The sequence below is a fragment of the Amblyomma mixtum genome, chromosome 6 (assembly GCF_055824585.1).
Source record: "Amblyomma mixtum isolate Tamu chromosome 6, ASM5582458v1, whole genome shotgun sequence".
Taxonomy (NCBI): Eukaryota; Metazoa; Arthropoda; class Arachnida; order Ixodida; family Ixodidae; genus Amblyomma; species Amblyomma mixtum.
The window spans coordinates 153,548,209-153,564,601 of record NC_143017.1 but is presented as its reverse complement, the minus strand read 5'-3'; the positions used below and the strand labels follow the sequence as shown (position 1 = coordinate 153,564,601).

Below are 16,393 nucleotides of genomic sequence, written 5' to 3'. Positions count from 1 at the left end.
TTTTGTTTCTGGTCTGACTAGAAAAGCGCGGCATCTCTTCTGACAACCTTCTGTCGACAACGATGAGGTATCAAAGGCTTTCGCCTTAATATGTCGGCACAAAAATGGCGGATGGCGTACCACCCCGCTCACTGTTTCGCGAAATATTATTTAGTGCGTTCGCATACAGCATGCATAAAAAAAATTCATTTGCGACATGAGGGATGCCAAATTCAGCTGAAAGAAATAGCTGGTAGGTGCAGCCCACTATCAGAAAAATCTGCGAGTTCACTTTGTACACAACTCTGTACACAGCGTGTCAAAGGGTTAAAAACTTAGCGCGTCAGACTTGCGATGCTGGGAACCCAGTAGAAGAAAACACAGGACAAGCGCTGTCCTGTGTTTTCTTCTACTTTGTCTGCGTCGTTGCGCTGTTGGCCTTCAAAATATATACCCATAGCAGCGGACAAGTGCCCGTATTTAACTTCATTCGGAGAATGCAATACACAGACAATGCGCTATGGTATGCAGGAGACAGCGAACTCGAATCCCGCAACCTCCGATAACCAGCCATCACTTATAACCAATATAGGCGTTTACACGGCCCTTGAACAAATAGCGCACGGACGGGTCTAACAAATTCTGTTGAAAAAGAAGCAAGTTCTGACTCGCTGACGCCCGAATATAAAGCAGCTTTCGAAAAGAAGCTATATCGATTGCATGGACTAAATTTTGATGGTTGGTTTATGGGGTTTAACGTCCCAAAGCGACTAAGGCTATGAGAGACGCCGTAGTGAAGGGCTCCGGAAATTTCGACCACCTGGGGTTCTTTAACGTGCACTGACATCGCACAGTACACGGGCCTCTAGAATTTCTCCTCCAAAGAAATTCTAGCCGCCGCGGCCGGGATCGAACCCGCGTCTTTCGGGTCAGCAGCCGAGCACCATAGCCACTGAGCCACCGCGGCGGCCGGACTAAATTTTGAGGTGGTGCCAACAGTTAAGAACAATAAGAGCTGAGGAATACTCTGAACGGCGCACGCGAACAAGCTCTTCGAATGCACCCCAATACAAAAAAGAGCGACACAAAAAGTTTGGACACAGGCGCGCTCAAAACCTGGGTGTATTATGAGCGGACGCTATTTCGCTCCTTTCGGTATAGCACCTTGAATAAGCGGGTCAGGGGTGAAAAGTCTCACTTCTTGTCTCGCAAACCTGTGCACAATAGGTAGTCAAGTCTTGACCCTCAGACTATTTTCACACAGTAATACCTTCCGCTGGGCGAGTTGGTTCATTTGAATGCATGTAGCGCGAAAAGAGAGACGAGCGAGAGCGCTTGTCCCGTTCATCTGCTGTCCCTCGTCTTTTCTCTCGCGCTACGTGCATTAACCAACAGTATTTTCATTTAATATTTTATTCTAGGGGAGCACAAAAGCCTTCGGCCACACCTGAACCCTATCAGACGCATGAACATGGGATCGGCGCAGACCGCATCACGAATTGAGTAGGAAGGGTCGACAGCAAGATAACCAGTCGCATATACATCCTACGTGGAAAGCAATCACCGGGCAAAGCCAAACCCGTAGAGCGCCGAATGCGGGCGCCTCAACGCTAACGCCGCAAAAGGAGCGAAAACGCGCACGACCGAACCCGACCCGCTTGTACACTTCACGCTGACAGCCCGAAGAAAGCACCCCCCCTGCTACTTTACCGCAGGCGCGCTGTCATATGAATACGGAATGCCAGGATCACCACTGCTGAGGGCGCAAATTGAGTGGTGAACGTCGGCAGCTGCAGATGCGGGGTAACGAAGAAGAATGACTCTGAGACAAGGAGTGACACCGGAGCCACTCGGTGTAGACAGCAGAGAAGACAGAACGGAAATATATGGCGAGGACTTAAAAAAAGGAAAAGGAATGTTGTCTCAGCCCACGTCACTAAGCAGGCATAGCAGGCTAGCACGCAGCGAAGACAGCCCCAGCGACGAACTTCTCACTTCATTTACGAGCGGCCGTCGACTTCGTAATGCGCAAACCTGTCGCTTAAGAGCTCTCGCCGCTCCGTCTTATAAGGGAACGCGCTTCGAGACAGGCCCGGGGAAGCGATATTTTAGCCCAAGTGATGCATAGCGTCTCACAGCTAGGCGCTCCAGCCCCAGCGTTGACGAAGCGAGCGCGGTGGGCGTGCGGCGCTGTGAAGTCGCCAAAATTGAAGGGAAGTTCGTCATTTAACGCGGTTGCATCGCCTTCCACGCAGTAACTTTCAAAAAGCCAACGACTACGCAGCTACTGAGAACGAAAGCATATGATGCACAGTTGAGCGATATTCGCATTTTCTGGCTATTTTTCCACTAAATTTGAGAACGACTTTCGGATAGTGTGCGCCAAGGGGAAAACTATAGTCTAAAAACAGAAAAAAAATAACTGCGCTTTTCACATAAAATTATGGGCTAATCAATGAATGAACGCTCACGCTCTCTTCCGGCTCATATTGCTGACGACTATAGCGTTCCACGGACGTTACATGCAATTGGAATTGTTATTTTCATTTTTCATCACTGAGCCAATAATCACGGCAATAAAGTAATTAACGCATTCCCAGTCGAGCCTGTCGAGCCCAGTCGAGATACAGTAAACGGATGAACAATTGAGGCAACACTATTGAGGTAAAGCGAAAAGTGAGAGGGGAGGGGGTACACTGCGTACAAGTGCCCCGCCACGGTGGCTCAGTGGTTATGGCGCTCGGCTGCTGACCCGAAAGACGCGGTTTCGATCCCGGCCGCAGCGGCCGAATTTCAATGAAGGTGAAATTTTAGAGGCCCGTGCGCTGTGCGATGTCAGTGCACGCTAAAGAACCCCAGGTGGTCGAAATTTCCGGAGCCCTTCACTACGGCGTCCCTCACAGCCTGAGTTGTTTCGGGACGTTCACATCCAATAAATAAACCAATAAACTGCATACAAGTCTTGGTTATTTGGTTGAAGACAGTCGCAGACGTAGCAAAACTGAAGGCTGGCCGCTCCGCCACGGCTGATATTTCTTTAATTTCAGAAACACGCACGTGATGTGCTTCGAAGAACCAGCCTCATGTCCCGGAACACCGTCTGATCGTTATCAGCTTTCATGCTGTTGTGTCTGATATGCCTTCGGTCAGCGTCCCCGAGGAGGAGGCACTGGTTCGCTGAGGCAGCGAATAACACGTGCGCTCGGTCTGCACGACCTGATCACGTCCGCGCAAAGTTCGTTCAAGCTCGCGATTCATCCTCCGTAGATATGTGTCGCTGAGCGCCGCTGCTGCCCTACGGCCTGCGCAGATCGCTGTCAATTGTGCGCCAGTCGTTCCTTCCCAACCATTAGGGACCACGCATGGTAGGAAAATCAGAGACAGCGTGAGAGGAGGCGGGGATGGGTGAGGGGTGGATAGCCGGGGGAGGGGGGGGGGGGGAATCGCGAGCTTGAACCAGTTTGAGTGGAGGCATTTTTGTTTTCAAATGCATGTAAATGGTTACTATGTTTGTGCCAATATGAATGGCGGTAAAAAACCATGGTGGAAATGCTCAAAAGGTTTAAACAAATGTGAGGCTGAATTTCACGTTTGCATGGCGGTCGACATGCATGTTGAGTGTATTCATCGACGCCCTTGAATCCCATTTTTTACTTCTACTCGTATAACAAGGCTCATTAGAAAGGAGATTAGTGACCAGGCTCAGCTACCGTTAAGAAAGCCGAGACTTCACACGATCAATGTTATCTTTTCCGAACACCATCACCGGCTGAAAGAGTCAGGCCATCCCCGCGATGAGTTTTTTGCTAAAATGATTGTTTCTGGCAGGTTAAAAACAGGAAATAACGATTGCTTGCTTATACACAGGAAATGCTGATAAAAAAAGTATATTGATAGCATTATTTCTGTACCGCCTATGAACGGTAGGAACAAGCTACGGTTCCCCATGGTATATCGCAGCAGTTAATACAGCCAAGAGCTCTTTTGGCAGTGTAGGTGCTTCAGCTAACGAAAAAAACAGACTGCGATGTCATTAGACACCTCTATCATACCGTGATACCGTTACCAGAGCACCGGAAGCCCGCCCACCGCCAGTGCGCACGCGCTGATTGGCCCCGATGAGGCAGGCGTGCGCGCAGCTGCCGGGTACCTAGCACCATCTGGCGCCCACAAGGCGATCTGTGCATGCTTACTAAGGGCGCGAGGGCTCCCGGTACCCTGGCAAGGGTAACACGGTACACTGTATGCTAAAGATGTCCAATGAGTGCCACGCGTCGACGGCGAAAAATCGCGACAGATTACCCGTGCGTTGAAGAAGGATTACCTGTTATACAATATACCCCCTTTCGCGGAAAAATATTGAACGGGGTAAGCCAGGCGACGCTTGTCTTCTGAGCTGTATAGCTTTGTGCGTTTAATTTATGGTTTTCTGCTTACGTATCTCTTGCGCGTTACTTCCTTCCTTCTTTTTCAATTACTTGCAATTCCTGACACGTGCTCCAATCTTTTTTTCTCGTTTTCTGAGCCATCCTGCCTTTAAGAATACAGGTCTGCCGCTTTTCCCACTCCCCTCCACAAATATATCGCACTTGAAGGTACGGAAAGTAAATAACTAAAACGACCGTCCGAGGTGCCATACAGGTTTTTCAGAACCGCCAGCATTCTTCAAACCCTCAACCTCTGCGCTGCGAATCAGGCAAGATGCATCCGGGCCTCTCGCGTCTGACATGAAGGTGTTGCCCGCGACCAGGAATAGAAAGCCGCCGGAAGATAAATGGAGCCTACATTAATCTTCAGTAAAACGGAAGCTCGGGCTATAGGTGGTAAAGGTTCGCCATATTTCTCACAGTATAGCGCGAAAGGACGATGCACAGAAAAAAAAAAAAAACGACTGGACGAGTGGCACACAATGGCTGCAATAGCGCTACACAAATCTTTTTTTATTTTCAAAATGGTTACACCGCTCGGCCACCTACAAGCCACCAAAAACACGCAAGCCGAAACCAAAGTGCTGTGAAAGAGTGGTGAAAGAAAGCGAAAATGCCGAGGCGAACATAAACGAACAAAGGTTGGCGGCCTTTCCTGCAAAAAATGCTACATCCATTTCTTCTTATAACCATTATTACTCTCTCACCTCAAAAAAGCACCTTGCGGCCTATAGCTATATATGCCCTTACCCTGAAGCAAGCGGGCACAGCTACCAAAAAAAAACACACACACACACGATAAATGAAGCAAAAAGAAAGCTTCGTACATATGCAGCAGCGAAGCGCACGGAATTACCCCACGAGACGATCCGCAGACGCACTTACGTGGGCATAAACGCATAGGCTCATAATCCACTCTCAGCGCAAGACAAATGAAGCCATAGCCTTAGGCCAACATCGTAAGCAACCACGACATTACCGACTGAGAGAAAAGGAGCAGCGGAGGACGAGGCGGTCCGCGGTAAGTGTAATGGGCTACGCGTAAGCCGGTAAAGAGAGCGCGGTGGATCGGCTTGAGAGACCATTTAAGTCATGGGAGCGACAGGCTGTTATAGCCAGTCTGATAGGCTCATCAGTCTGGCTCGGTGAAGCTGAAATTCAAATTAAGGCCGCAGAAAGAGGCGGCAGCCGCTGGCAGGGCAAGGAAGGCACGCCCTAGAATAACACACAAGGCAAGCGGGAATCGCTTCACGGCTGTCAGGACAGGGCGCGGTCACCACAGCGGTCAACTCATTACATGCACTGGTCAGACAGCGCCTCCACTCTGCACAGCCAATCGGGGCAATTTCTGCGTCGGATAACACTGCAGCGCTCAGGCACGCACGCACTCCCGGCCTTAATATAAGAGTGACGGACGCCAAACTAACGGAATCCGAGAAGCCGATACCCTCTCGTTATCTCGCATGGCTCCCTCCGCGCGGCGATCGACGATCGTTCCGTTAGGGCCCTCGAGAACGACGCTGACGGAGGTATAGAGGCCGTAAATCTGTTTGCTCGTCGCACCAAGCGTGGGCGAGAACGGACCGGTAAACACGGGCCGGTGACGAGCAAAGTAAACAGGAACACGTCACGGCCGGCAGGAAATTGAACGAAGCCAGGAAAAAGAGAGGGGGGGGGGGGGGGGGGCGCACTCACGCAAGGCGGGTGTGAAGGGCCTCACATCGGCCGCTCCGATAAACGTGAAGCGGGAGAGAGGAGTATAAGAGGGGAACGGCGGTGGTCAACGCCTCCGGACCGAGGCACACGGCACGGGCAGTAAGCCGCCAAGCGCAATGAGCGAGCGCAGGGAAGGGCGCCTTCCCCTGTAAGCTTACAAAGTGATCACGGGAGACACGGTACAAGCAGGCAAGCGAATCACCGTTTATTTACGATGAGCGTCCGACTCCTACCCATGCCACGGGCAACTCTACGCCGCCCGGCAACAGGCACGCGAAGCGAAGTTTCGCGACCAGCGGCTGAATAGAGACAAACATATTTCGTGCCATACTACCAGCATATATACAGCGGGTCGCCGCCCTTTTTCGAGCGTAAGCTCTACTCCTCCCGTACAAAGCTGAATGTCATGTGGCTATGAAATTCGACCTTCAAAACCAGGAGGAGCGGAGGCTTGGCTCTGACGTCACGCCACGTGACTCACCACGCCTCCCCACAGCTGCGCGCGTTGAGCAGACGGCGCTCGCTCGCCTCGCAACCATTGAATCACGTGACTCACTGCGCCTCGCCACAGCTGCGCATGCGGAGCAGACGGCACTCTCGCAACGGCCGGAAATCGCGTGGCGCGCCGTTCGCTACATAAAAGCGCGTGGTGTGTGCTCACCTTAACAGAGCCTTCGCTCGTCTTACTAGGTTCAGCCCAGTTGAACCACAGCTATTTTTTTATCGCACTGCACGCGATATACCACTGGATCACTGAAGATACATCCACAATGAAAGAAACGAAATCCGAATGCCCACTGCAACGATGAGTGCGCTGAGACCGTTTCTAGCCCGAAACCCGAGCTCATGCCAACGTTTCTACACCCTTAACTTAGGTCACTGAATCTCCCAGAAGATATTAAAATTCATTTTTTTTTCTTTTTCGCATCAACCGGCGTACCATGCGGCTAGGGGCACTGTCTCTTCAAACTCGTTCCGAGTTTGAAAAAGATGCCGGTGTTGAATGCACCCAAGCAAAGACAAGCTCATCTGAAAGAACCTCGCTCACGTATTCCAGGACTGTAGTCAGCGAAATGACTTCGAGAACTTATTTCCGCGGCATGCGAAATCAGTCGCGATCAGGTAACCGGTCGAAGCCTTCACCGCAGCATTTTTGCACGCGCTGCATAATCTGACACCGAAACGCCAAGAAATATGATTCGCGCTTGGAAGTGCAGTGCATCCGTGCAGAGCCGCTTCAACCATCCGAATTCGCCGTATATTCAAATTTGCCGAATAAGAAATGCGGCGCTCGAATGACCTTCGACTGAGTGCAACCCAGAGTGGGCAAGGGGATGTTTGCGAACGGGCGCAACGAGATACGCATACAGACAGGCACTGGCATGCATACACAGAGTGATATATACGAGGACTGCACGCCTAGCAGAACTTGCCCCTCCATCCCGCAGGATCGAGGTAGTACGTAACCGCACGAATCATTCCCCGCAAAGATGCCAGCGCGCGACCGGGACCCACCTTCGGAAAACAAGAATCAAGTTACCACGGCGCACGGCTTCGCCAGAGTAAATGTCATCTCAGCTTACGCATTCGTAAGAAACCAATTTAGCAAGGTCATCATGTACACTCTTCAGCTCTTTTTCTCTTTTTTTAACTGAACAGCGCCGACTGAAGAGTTGAATTGGGCGCCCCAGGTACAGGTATGGAAGGGTTTTCATAACTCTCTCTGTCATCTCCACCCCCCCGCCGCGGTGGCTCAGTGGCTATGGTGCTCGGCTGATGACCCGAAAGACGCGGGTTCGGTCCCGGCCGCGGCGGCTGGAATTTCTTTGGAGGAGAAATTCTAGAGGCCCGTGTACTGTGCGATGTCAGTGCACGTTAAAGAACCCCAGGTGGTCGAAATTTCCGGAGCCCTTCACTACGGCGTCTCTCATAGCCTCAGTCGCTTTGGGACGTTAAACCCCATAAACCAAACCAACCAAACCCCCCCCCCCCCCCCCCCCCTTAGCAGCAAGTCTTGAGATACGTGATGGCACTCACTGTCACTCAATATATACAGGGTGCAGCACAACGTGCTCCTCTGCAGGTAAGCGTCGGGCCATGCGCGGCTCTCATCGATATCGAGCGCCGGAGAAAACCGCTCGCGCGTGCATCGCCCGTGCTGCGTCCGGTACTTTCAGTCGGAACGTTCACCATCCGGACACTTCGCAAATCTCCTCAATCCGAGATCGCAGCCACTCCAATGGGTTGGCTGGATATGGAGGGAAGAGAGACACAAAGCTAATTAGTTTGGATCGGAGAGGTCGTCTACCCGCCTTTCCGAAGACGTCCGCAGCTTATCAGCTCGCTGTATCAGACAGTTTATATTCCGAAGAGAGCAATGGAACTGAAGTGCGGAGATCGACAGTAACTAGTTTCGCTCAACAGTGATAGCATAACGATGCTTCTTCTTGCCCGCTCCTGATACAACATGGCGGAGATACGGAAGCCGTGAATCTGAGGAGTGCCAAGCCAGCCTGTACAACCGAGTGGCGTATACGCCGACAATCACGGTCATATAATGCACGCAGCGCTGAGCTTTTAAACGCAAGAGAAAGCAAAATCCGGTAATGGCCAAGCAATCGCCGACTATATGCGCACTTGACAACGTTCAAGGTCACGTAAATTGAAAAACAAACAAAAAAGAACATACAGGCTCTCCTCCGTTACGCGGACGTTGCTATGATAGTTGTCCACCAATAGCTGTCGGGAGGGAGGGGGGACTTCGCCTGCGGCGGCCGCAATTAGGCGGGGTCGAAATGCAGCCTATTCAAGAACCTTAAGTGGTGGAAACTGATCCGAAGCTCTCCACTATGCAGTGTATCTGATGGCTAACATACAGTGTATCTTGCAAAAACGCAGCACCTATTCTTTCTTATTCTTATTATTATTAGTATTATTATTTCTTTCGCCTTAAGAAAGCATCGCGCGGCCTATCAATATTTCCTAATTCGCTTCAACAAATCGGCCCTACAATTACATTCATTTTCCTTTCGCTTCCGTTATACCCAAGACCGGCAGAGGCCCAGATCGGGATGTGTTAGCCCCATTCGGCGCAGGAAAATTCGTCCTGCCCCCCCCCCCCCCCCCCCCCTCTTTACCCCCTCGGCAGCTGACACCCACACAAACACCCAGCCGCCCTTCGCGAGTTCCCGGCCGCAAAACTCGCACAATCTTCCTCGTATTCGAAAGCGCGCTCCCTCTTTCTTCCTCACTCTCTCTCTCTCTGCCGATATAAGGCCACGCACCTCTGCGTACGAAGGGGGCCCAGAAATAAACGAGCACCCCTGACAGCCGCAGCCGGCACAGGAAGGAAGCAGCCACGCGAGAGCGGCACCTGTCCTGCGTCAAGCCACGCGGATCCGGCACACCAGATCGTTCAACTGCACCCCAACCCCGCTTGCCCTTCCCCCCAGTTCCAAACACCTACCTATCGCAAGGGGAACACGCTACGGCGAAGACAGCCGCAAGAAAACGGAGGATTATTTGTACAACGCAAACGGGCCGCCGCGCCGCGTCCTGTTCGCACACGGGCAAACGACGCACTACTCACGCGCCTGCGTGAGTGCGTGTGACACGCGCGTTTACGCTCGCGCCTCGTCGTCGCGAACGACGAGTGCCGACTGCGAGGGGGACGAGCGACTTTTCGCGCGTGGCTCCTTGTGTTTTGCTCCGCTGGCCGCGTTTCCGCCCTTTTTTGGGAAGCCGGACGTTCAGGGGACGACAGTTTGCGCCGCTCCTCCAAAACTCGGCGAGGCGTCCGTCATCGCGTCGGGGGGCGAGGCCAAACACGGCCGCGCTTGCCGCGTCGCGACTTTGACGGGGCGAACTTTCAAGACGGAAGCGGCGGGGAGCTGGGCGCCAATGTTGTTTGACTCTTCGTTCTCACACACTCTCTCCACCTAAGACGCCAAACTTGGCAACGAAGTATAAGTTTGTTGGGTTACGCAGGCAGATTTATGGACTGTCTTCGGAGCGGTCACACGTAGACACGGTGTTATCTTCGTTGAAGAATACAGCAAAATAAACGGTGACCCTCATAATCTGTCCGCAGAAAAGTAAGCCGCCCTGCAAAAATGCCGACAGAGGGCAGGGCGGCCGGAGGGGGAAAAAGAAAAAGGAGGCGGGCAGGATACCTTTTTCGTGCAGCCGAATTGGTAGCAGCAACCCCGCACACCCAACTCCTGGAAGCCTAAATGGACTGCGGATCTGATTAACGTCTCAGTATAAAGCTAACGGCGGTGTTTCAATTGGCCGGAATCTGCAACGGTTTCGAAACATCACTTTCCCACCTGACTCTTGTCAGTGACTGCAGTGTTTCGTGGCAGGCAGTGAAGCTGTGCTGGGAAGTCTAACATATAGGGGGAAAAAAGCTAACTGCGTCCAACCGCCAGGACACTGCGACGCAGAAACGTCATTCCAACGACGTCCTTTTTCGTCCCTCACTGGACAAGTATTTATGCAAAATGGTACCGAGGCCAGTAAAACCGTCCGATCAGACAGGCACGAAAACGTTTAATTAATAAATGCCAACTACTAATGTTAGAACAACGAAAGGCGACCGAGTGCTTTGTTAGCGCGATAACGCACACTAATTACAGCTACGAAACCAGAAAGCGGCGGTATGACGAAGAGTTGCGAAGAAACTTATCAGCAGGTACGCCTGAACAAAAATACTAGCTCCATGTTCAAATTTTCTTTATTTCAGCATCGTTTACATCGATACTAGGGGGCTGTAGACTAAAAGCCACACAAACAGCTTGACGAGGCCCACGGCTCCATACACTTGACATAGGCTGACAGAGCAGGAAATCGTATACAGTGCAGGAATTTACACACACTGCCCGCATGCAAGCAGGAAAATAAAATTGAAACCAAAAAGAAGGAAATACAAATTCACAAAGAGAAATCAGACGAAACCCCAACGGGCATTGGCGGCCGCTGCAGACTAATTAGAGCAGACAAGAATGCGATAAAAACGCGCCTAAAGGAAGCTCTTAAAAAAAAAGGAAAAAAGAAGTGAGAACTCTTCGCGAGACTGTATCTGACACGTCTCTAACTTGATCGTCACTCACAGTCCCTACAGTGTTAATTTCATTATTAGTAATTGTACGCGCTCCACATAGCTACGTATGAAAGTCACGCCATCTAAGTCCAATTCCCTTCTCCGTGTCCAGAGGAATGTGAACATTTCGTCCAGATTATTCATGCATTCCTTAGAAGGTAGCATTTGCGCAATACATGAGACTCACCACCTGAATGTTGCTTCTTTGAACTTTTAGATCTTTCGAACAAAGTAACTTCTTACTAAAGCCTACACGGTTCGTACCGCTCAGGATCAAATACAGGTCTTCGTCTTTTATTCATACCCTTGGCCAATACATGCTCCCGAAATTTCGTATTAAACTTATTCAAACAGAATATGTATATAGCCCGAACGGTGCCTTTGCGGGAAATGGTTAACTTAATTATCCAATTTTTTCACTTTTTTGCGCGCGCAGAGGCATCATAAGATTTGAGTTAAATCTCTAAACGCACAAAGGAAACCAGCAGTAACCGCTCAGCCCGTGTGATGTTAAATGGGCAGCACGATCCCACTACAAAATTCACGCCTACGATCGATCAGAAGCGCAACAATTTCATTTTCGATTCTTAATTGCGCAAGAAAGTGAGTTGGCTATGTCGAGCCGCTAACGAATGAAACACGATAACGCTAGCTAGCGGCCTCAGATCTTCGGGCACCCTTTCAAACAAAAGTCAACTTTGCAAAAGGCTGTAAGAGTGCTTTTGTAACTCGTGCGTTTATGACCATCTTCCGAAAAAGCATGCTTCCCAATGGCGCCCAAAATGCCAGAGGTCGCACGCTCATCTCATTGCGTTTCATCCGTTGAGGACAAGTACAACCGTGAGAAACATTAAAGGGAACACGTTGCGCATCGGCCCAGTGCGCGGGTCACTTTTCTTCCGAATTGGAGGCACACCGGGCGCCTGTGTTGACGCGTCGTCCGGTTTTGGAAGCCGGTCACCCGTACTCGAAATCAGACGCGCCAGCAGATACATAGCTATGTGCACACGGTGCGACACAAAGCAACACGAGCTGCCCAGTTTCCCTTTACATTTTTCGCGAATGTAGTACAGAAGCTATATAGTTCCGATCCCGATCCGCCCACGTGGCTGAAAAGCTTGCTTGAGCGCGCGTGCGTGTTCGGCTACGTTGCGCATGCGCAGTAGCTGCTGGAATGAAATCCGCCAATCAGAACGCTGCTCGCACAGCCCCAGCGGAAATATGGCTGCGCCCAAAAAAAGGCAAATGTGAGAAGGTCTATACGCTGGGCGAAGTTTGTGATACGCATCGACGCATGGACAGGAGGACCCGCGGAAACTATTTTCGTGCTCGTAATCGACCAAGTCGCATGCAAATGAACGTTATTCCAAGATATTTATATGCCGCGGCTGCAATATATAACGGGCACATCGGAAGCAAGCCTCATGTAATAGAAGCCACCGCACATGTCAAACTCGCTTCTTCGGAACGGATAACGTAGCTGATACGTATATGCACTGACACGAATTATCCCTACCGATAGTTTCATTCAGCCAGGCATTCCGCTCGAACCGTAATAAGAAACCGGCCCTTCAATTCGCCCTCGATCAACTGCAAAAAAAAAAAATAGGGTCCCCCCCTCCCTACCGCTACCGCTGACGCACGGTGTAGCTACAAAGGCATGAGGATATTATAGGCACGTGCGCGCGAAACAAAATACGCATGCGGTAGGAATAAAAAAATGCAATGAAAATCCAGGCACATCAAAAACAAATTAATTTGCATTTAGCACCTAGACGGATAGAATGTCAAACGCAATGTCAAAAAATGGCACAGAAAAGGGGGAAAGGGCAGATCGAAGTAGACATAATAAGATGCCTGAACAATGCACTGAAAGGAAAAACAGAATCCACTTTTTCCCCCCAAAAAAATTAGAAAAGGATATAATTCAGTCGGAAAGAGGTACAGCATACATATGGACTGCCGCGGTCCTTCGTTGCGAAGGTGACTAAATTTTTTTTAAATTTCTTTCGCGAGCCCGTATATAATGCGGTGTAGATTTCCCATACAATGACATGGCCCATAAATAGCCCGGAAGCAGCCCGTCTAGTCGAGCTCAGAACTATACTGTCGGAAGTCTGTACAAAAGAGGCTGCCACGACTGTGCGGAACCACTTTTATTCCAGTTCCGCCAACGATAACGCCTACTCAGCCTCATATTGAGTTCATCCCGGGGAGGCGGGCGGTATCGCTGTTTTCCTTTGGAGAACTTACGAAGAGACGATCAGAATGCTGGCAGAGATAAGGCACTCTTGACCCTGCCTGCGAGGTATTTGTCCAGCTGCAAGAGCCGCCGGTTATAGTAGAAAACTTGCGCTTAGGCTCTTGGTTATCGCGCAATTTTAAACAACGCTGCGAATAAAGGCAGCTCTGCAGCCTGCGGGACGTCGTCACTGAATGCACCTCGGAGACCATACGAGTGGACACAGGCTGTGCCCGAGTAAGCCCCAATGAAGGAAAGAGATGTCAGAAAAGGAGACGCGCATGCGTAAATGTGCTTCGCTAAGCCGTTCCCACACGGGGGTTTGCTAAAAGCTGCGAGCTTGACAAACAGCAGCAAGGGTTTGCTGCATAATGGTCTATTTTACATGAGTTGCGTCCGGGCCACAGATTACTCTCTTCTCCTAGACTTCTTTCATTTCTTTTCGCCGCTTTCAGACCACGTTCGCGGCCTCGTTAAACGTCGCCAGAACAGTCAGACCACTGGCGCAACTGCAAGTTGGGCCGCACCCATGTGACGTCATTCACGTCAACGCGACATCCCTGAAATATGTCTCCACAAAGAGGTACTGTGACGAACTTCGGACTCAAACCGCATTCCACTTTCTTTCTTTGCTCCAAGCAGAACGTCCGCCCGACTCTGCCACCGCCCTGTTGACTTTCATTTTCCCCGGACCCTCGCATTAACATCGCGACTCGCAGTCATTAGCGACCGCAGTAATTAGGTAAATTAACAATTACGCATCGCGCTGTAATGCGCGGTGATCTCCGACTGTGCACTCGGTGATTCCAGGCGGCTAGCCGCGTCCGCCCGGACGACCAGTTAAAATCTGGGAGGCTGCTGCTATGCCTCCGCCAAGAGAGCAACACGGCGCACAGCGCTCGTCCCGCCAGGCACGCTGTGGCGCTGTTATCGGGATTCATGAACTCGGAACCGCCGCAATTCGCCAGAGAGGCATGCAGAGACCGCTGTCCCGCACAGACCTCGCCGGAGCCGGCAGCGTTCGCAGTTACACGGCTCAGAGCCCCCGTGGGGGCGATAACGCGCCACATCCAAAATTCAGTGACGAACCTCGTGACGAACCTCATTCGGCCAGCTATGTCATGACAGGATGCTGGACGGGCGGCGAAATCGCTAGAAAGTGCGCTACGGTACGACGCTTTCGCCATGTGGAGGTTATAACGTCCCGAAGACGTGCGTGGGCCTTGTGAGACGCCGTAGTGGAGAGACCACCTGGGGTTTTTTTATAACGCGCACTCACAACGCGAAGCACACGGGCGTTTCAGCACTTCGCCTCCATCGAAATGTGGCCGCAGAGGACGCCAAAGTGTCCGAGCCACGCCGGAGGATCTCTACGGCGTTTGTCTCGGCAAGGAATGGCCTCGAGGCTTCCCGTATTCCGATATATAAAAAGCTCCGCGCCGCACCTGCAGCAGCACTTATTCCTAAGTTCAGAAAAAATTTCACCCATCAAACCACCCATAGGACGAGATTACATTCAACATAACAGAACTCGAGAAAGGCGGGGAAAGGGGGGTGGGAGAAGAGTCGCAAATTAAAACGATTTAAACACTTCACATAGAGAAAACGAAGGCAGCGAAGTGCAGGGGCCAAAATGCCAACTGCCGCTGGCCATGCGAAGAGAAAGAACTAAATGCAACGAGCGGTGGAGATCGCCGCCTGTTGGGGACTTTCCGGTGCTCAAGCTCCATAATCTCAAATGGTCGAACACGCAACCATTTCGCTTTCTCTCGGGACACCTGTACCACATACCCTACAGCTCGCCCCAAGGCGTGCACTCCTGATGAGCTCAGTTTGACAACATGATAACAGCTGGTGCTCTGTGCAGAGTTGTAATAACGGTTGTAATAACGGGCAACACCTATCTTCCTTGCTTTATCTCAATTAAAAGGGTTAAGGAGGATGAAAACCAGCATCATTTTTACATACGTTGGTTCTCGTTGACTCCATTTCGTACATTCTTTTTCTATCTGCCTTTCTTTACCAGCCCTACACAAGTGTGCACCCAGGAGCTCTGCTTCTTCCCAACAAATTTTCGTAACTCCGAGTCACGAAGCTATATATCTGTGGACAGGCATATATCATAGGGGCAGGGTTCGAAGTTTCCTTGGCTCCTGGGTTTTTCAAGTCATCATTGTAGTATAGTACACAACAGCTATAGCCCTTTCCACGCTGCTATAGTAACGGATGCACTTGCAACCGACTCTGATATTAGTGCAAAAGTTTGCACAATTGAAGAGTAAACGAAGAGAAACGCTGCGCAGTGGTGCTCCAGCCATTTCAAGTTCTGGAGCAATTTTTGGAGCAGAAAAATATCCATTCTGGAGCACATCTGTATCAGAACGATAACCCTGGAGCAACATGGGAACAGCATGAACGGAATAAAGGAGTCACAAAGAGTCTGTTCCTAACGAGATAAGGTTCAGCCATGCGTAGCTAGGAAAAAACAATCACACAAACAGAGAAAATATTTTATTAATGCTCACACTGCCTTGCACACAAGTTCAACCAAGTGTGCTTGACTAAAAGTCCAGAGAACACGTTTACTAGAATCATTCTTTTTTCATGTTGGCTCTAAAGTTAAACGTGGTCATAACGAAATTTTTAAAAAGTCTGAGATTTTTCTTTACATTTTTCTTTACAACCACGCGGCAGTGATGGCCGCGCACTGCTCGTGTCTTTCCTTTTTTGCTATGCCCTATCATTTTTCGCTGCTTTTGAGCATGAACAGTTGCAACGCCACGTGGTATGACGTTCCTAAAGAGAAAGAGCCGGAGATGCGCCAACGGCGCTGGAGCACAGCGCGTTGCGCCAACTGCAGCGGCTCGATGCGATCGGCGTTCCTCTCATGTCAGTTCATGCTTTATCGTCACGGAACTTTCGCGTGGT

The 16,393-nt window shown here is 50.7% G+C and overlaps 2 protein-coding genes across 5 annotated transcripts in view; one reads left to right on the top strand and one right to left on the bottom strand.

The window, feature by feature from the left end:
• The window catches only part of LOC149340832 (uncharacterized), a 127,328-nt gene that overhangs the window by 97,236 nt on the left and 13,699 nt on the right, over positions 1–16,393 (bottom strand). The gene's annotated exons all lie outside the window — the stretch shown is intronic.
• LOC149340833 (uncharacterized) overlaps positions 1–16,393 on the top strand; it is a 38,801-nt gene that overhangs the window by 17,740 nt on the left and 4,668 nt on the right. The gene's annotated exons all lie outside the window — the stretch shown is intronic.